Raw genomic sequence first — 4,997 nt, forward strand, 5'->3', positions numbered from 1 at the left:
AAAAGAGAGGGAGGGTGAGAGAGAGAGAGAAATCCTGGGAACCTGCAACCACCCGGTTAATCCCAGATATTATCTGGGAGATCCAATTGTATCCTAAAGATAGCAATAAACTATTGGTATTTTTGGGATAAATATTCCTTATCTTTTTTGTTTGTTTTAATTAATTTGTTTTAGTAAATCATAAACAGAGGAAGAAAGAAGAAAAAAGAATAAAGAATTAGATCAATCAACTACATTTGTTGTTGTTAGTGTTGTTGGTGTTGTTAGGTGCAAAGTCGTGTCCGACCCATCGCGACCCCATGGGCAATGATCCTCCAGGCCTTCCTGTCCTCTACCATTCCCCGGAGTCCATTTAAGTTTCCACCTACTGCTTCAGTGACTCCATCCAGCCACCTCATTCTCTGTCGTCCCCTTCTTCTTTTGCCCTCGGTCGCTCCCAGCATGAGGCTCTTCTCCAGGGAGCCCTTCCTTCTCATGAGGTGGCCAAAGTATTTGAGTTTCATCTTCAGGATCTGGCCTTCTAAGGAGCAGGCAGGGCTGATCTCCTCTAGGACTGACCGGTTGGTTCGCCTTGCAGTCAAAGGGACTCGCAAGAGTCTTCTCCAGCACCAGAGTTCAAAAGCCTCAATTCTTTGACAATTGGCCTTCCTTATGGTCCAACTTTCACAGCCATACATTGCAACTGGGAATACCATAGCCTTGACTAGATGCACTTTTGTTGGCAGGGTGATGTCTCTGCTTTTTAGGATGCTGTCTAGATTTGCCATAGCTTTCCTCCCCAGGAGCAAGCATATTTTAATTTCTTTGCTGCAGTACCCATCTGCAGTGATCTTGAAGCCCAGGAAAATAAAATCTGTCACTATCTCAATTTCTTCCCCATCTATTTGCCAGGAATTGAGAGGGCCGGATGCCATGTATCTACATTAACTACATTAATACATTATTAATCGATTCAAAAAAGTCCTAGCATTCATAAAATTCTTCTGGTGGTCTTTTATTCATCAAATCAGTAAATCTATCTGTCAGTCTGTCATCTATCAAAGTATTTTGGGAGTATATATTTAGGCTTGGTTATATCTGAGCGTACATACCTGAGGCCAACCCTAATTCTACATTTATTTGGCCGCTTGAAGGTGACAGAATAGAGACAGAGTTGGAAGGGGCCACACAGGCCATTTAGCCCAACTCACTGGTGAATGCAGGATGAGTATTTGTCCAGCCGCTGCTTGAAGATGGCAAGTGAGGGGAAGCTCCCCACCTTAGGCAGCCCCTTCTACTGCTGAACTAGACTCATGGAATCCTAGAGTGGGAAGGGGCCATGCAGGCCATCTAGTCCCACCCCCTGCTCATGCAGGATCAGCCTCAAGCATCCAGGAGAAGGATCTGTCCAGCCACTGCTTGAAGACGGCCAGTGAGGGGGAGCTCACCAACTCCTTAGGCAGCCCCTTCTTAGGCAGCCCGTTCCACTGTCCAGCCACTGCTTGAAGACGGCCAGTGACAGGGAGCTCCCCACCTCCTGTTGCAGCCCATCCCATGGCTGAACTAGACTCCTAGAATCCGAGAGTGGGAAGGGGCCATGGAGGCCATCTACTCCCACCCCCTGCTCAGTGCAGGATCAGCCTCCAGCATCCAGGAGGAGGATCTGTCTAGCCACTGCTTGAAGACGGCCAGTGACAGGGAGCTCCCCACCTCCTGAGGCAGCCCCTTCCACTGTTGAACTAGACCCATAGAATCCTAGAGTGGGAAGGGGCCATGCAGGCCTCAAGAATCTAGGAGAAGTATCTGTCCAGCCGCTGCTTGAAGACAGCCAGTGACAGGGAGCTCCCCACCTCCTTAGGCAGCCCATTCCCCTGCTGAACTAGACCCATAGAATCCTAGAGTGGGAAGGGGCCATGCAGGCCATGCAGCCCCACCCCCTGCTCAGTGCAGGATCAGCCTCCAGCATCCAGGAGAAGGATCTGTCCAGCCACTGCTTGAAGACGGCCAGTGAGGGGGAGCTCCCCACCTCCTTAGGCAGCCCATCCCACTGCTGAACTAGACCCATAGAATCCTAGACTGGGAAGGGGCCATGCAGGCCATCTAGTCCCACCCCCTGCTCAGTGCAGGAGCAGCCCCAAGCACCCAGGAGAAGGATCTGTCCAGCCACTGCTTGAAGACTGCCACTGAGGGGGAGCTCCCCACCTCCTTTGGCAACCCATTCCCCTGCTGAACTAAACTCCTAGAATCCTAGAGTGGGAAGGGGCCGTCCAGGCCATCTAGTCCACCCCTTGCTCAGTGCAGGATCAGCCTCCAGCATCCAGGAGAAGGATCTGTCCAGCCGCTGCTTGAAGACCACCAGTGAGGGGGAGCTCCCCACCTCCTGAGGAAGCCCCTTCCACGGCTGAACTAGACCCATAGAATCCTAGAGTGGGAAGGGGCCATGCAGGCCATCTAGTCCCACCCCCTGCTCAGTGCAGGATCAGCCTCCAGCATCCAGGAGAAGGATCTGTCCAGCCGCTGCTTGAAGACCACCAGTGAGGGGGAGCTCCCCACCTCCTGAGGAAGCCCCTTCCATGGCTGAACTAGACCCATAGAATCCTAGAGTGGGAAGGGGCCATGCAGGCCATCTAGTCCCACCCCCTGCTCAGTGCAAGATCAGCCTCCAGCATCCAGGAGAAGGATCTGTCCAGCCGCTGCTTGAAGACCGCCTTACCTCCTTAAGCAGCCCATTCCACTGCTGAAGGACTTGGACTATGACCCCCTGCCCCAATATCTAGCCAGTACTGTCCTGCACACAGTTTATACTTCCTGCGAGTCCTCTCCTCTGCTGCCAACAGGAACTGTTCCTTGTCCTTCTCTAATTGACAACCTTTCAAATACTTTTGTTTTTTTCCACCAGCCGGAACAAAGGTTTATCAGGGTTTCTCTACCATCACGAAGCTCAAAACATACCTCTTAAAAGATTCCTGCTCTCGGGAAACAGTTTTGCTTTCTTTTTAATGACTCATGATAAAACCTTGGCCCCTGGCCAGCCAGCTGTATGCAAAACTGCTGTGAGATTTCTCTGCAATCACTTGAATGGTCAAAATGCTGTCTGCCCAAGATGGTATTTAGTCTCGGGACTGTTTACCGTTTTCCGAGGATGGCCAAAGTATCAAATGTAAGTGGGTCACGGAGGCCCCCCGGGGGAAGTGACAGCGCTTGAAGCAAAGAGCGCTTATTCCACATCACTAGAATGGCTGTTTGCACATCTGTGTGAGCTGGGGAAATTGGCCTGGAAGGGGCCGAATGCTACCAAGCCATCCCTGCCTTTCAAAGAGCCACTTCAGACGATCCCCCCGAAGTCTCCCCTTTGGCTGCCTTCGTGTGCTGCCAAGGTAAAGGGAGCATACAAATTCAGCTGTGGAAGATGCACACAGCACCCCGCACAGATTTGAAACAATACCCAGAAGTGCAGAATGAGCACACCGGAGTCACTTGCATAGTCTCGGTTGCCAGTTCTGAGGAATTGTACTGTGGCAGACGGCATCAGGAAAAGGAGATTCTGAGTGCTGAAGCTACAGCAACATCGAGGGAAGAGTTAACATTTCTCACTCGGCAGATGAAAGCCAGGGCTGCATCCTGGTAGGGAATAGGTTAAAATTTGCTCTGAAACCAGAGCACTCTATTAAACAGGACTAGGGTGATAGAACAGGGCAAAACCAGACACAAGTATGAAAAAAAAGTTAGAAGAAGTGTGATAGTGAAAATACCACAAGTTTTCGTATCCTTGCCCCTCCCCCCCGGTTTCAGGGCAATTAGCATTTCTTGAGCTGACTGGCTAGAAGGTTAGATTTGTCCAAGTCATCCAAATATGGGTGGTTCAGGGCCATCCTACTGGAAATTCTGTTAACAGGATCATAGATTAATATTTTAGAAAGCAGGTCATATTCAGCCAGGTTTTTGACATGTGACAACAGGCTGCTGGGTGTCCACTTGGGGAATGTAATCTTGCAAACACTCTCCTTCAGGCCACACGTCACTGTTGAGTGTCCCCAAAGCTCTGGAAATTCTGAAGAGCTGGTCAATGTCTGAGTCTCCAGGGAAGAGCAGTTTCTTGGTTGCCGTTTATCAACAGGGGTTGTATAACATGTGGAGCCTGGAAGCACTTCTGGCTCTCTACAGGCCTCCTACACCATGAGCCACCCGAAGTCAGCCAGTTTGACTACTCCGTTGTCATCTATTAACATGTACTGAGGTTTCAGGTATCTGTGCAGACTCTTTCTCAAAGGGCAGGACACGATACCCTGCAGGATTTGGTGCAAAGGACTCTTAACAAGCATGCGGCATAAATACCGTCCAGATGGGATAGAGTGCAGGTAATGCTTGAGATTCACAGGAAGATATACAAAGGTAAGGTCAAGCCTTGAATCTTGCATAAGCACGTCCTGAAGAGAAACTATACTGGAGTGATGATGAAGCTCTCTCAGTAAGGAGACCTCATGGATGGCAATGCTGGGAAAACCTTCTTCTTTGCTCTCTACTCTGATCTTTTTCATCCTGACCACCTGGCTTGTGGCCTTGTGCTGGCCTTGAGATACAATGGCACAAGTTCCTGGGTTGCAGGAGAGACCCCAGCTACCTACCTTAACCAATCCTCTCTGTTTTCTTATAGTCGTCCATTACTATGTGACAGGATTGGACCTGCACAGCCTAATGTAGTCCATGGTCATCTGGAGGGCCGCAGTTTGACTACCCCTGTCCTAAGCCAACTTCAGGCATTCCTCGGCCTTTGCTTGCAATCTAAGCCCAACTATGCAAGCCCTACATCCTGGTAGAGAAAAGCTCTTCTTGAGTCCAGGGGCACCTTTATGACCAACAAAGTTTTATTTGAGGTCTGGACTCAAACGTTGTTCTGCTGTTTCAGGCCCGCCTGAATCTGTATTTTCAGCTGATTCTACATCAGCGGAGGCACTCTGGGCTGCTGCTGCGTTGCAGTGGAGCTGCATGCCCTTCCACTCTCTGTGTCCCCACGGGGG

General features: G+C 50.2%; 1 pseudogene; it reads right to left on the reverse strand.

Annotated features, from left to right (window-relative positions):
- Positions 1-3,776: 3,776 nt before the first annotated feature.
- On the reverse strand, positions 3,777-4,641 carry LOC143841920 (cyclin-dependent kinase 1-like; annotated as a pseudogene).
- Positions 4,642-4,997: the final 356 nt, after the last annotated feature.

The sequence above is a fragment of the Paroedura picta genome, chromosome 7 (genome assembly GCF_049243985.1).
Source record: "Paroedura picta isolate Pp20150507F chromosome 7, Ppicta_v3.0, whole genome shotgun sequence".
NCBI classification, from domain to species: Eukaryota; Metazoa; Chordata; class Lepidosauria; order Squamata; family Gekkonidae; genus Paroedura; species Paroedura picta.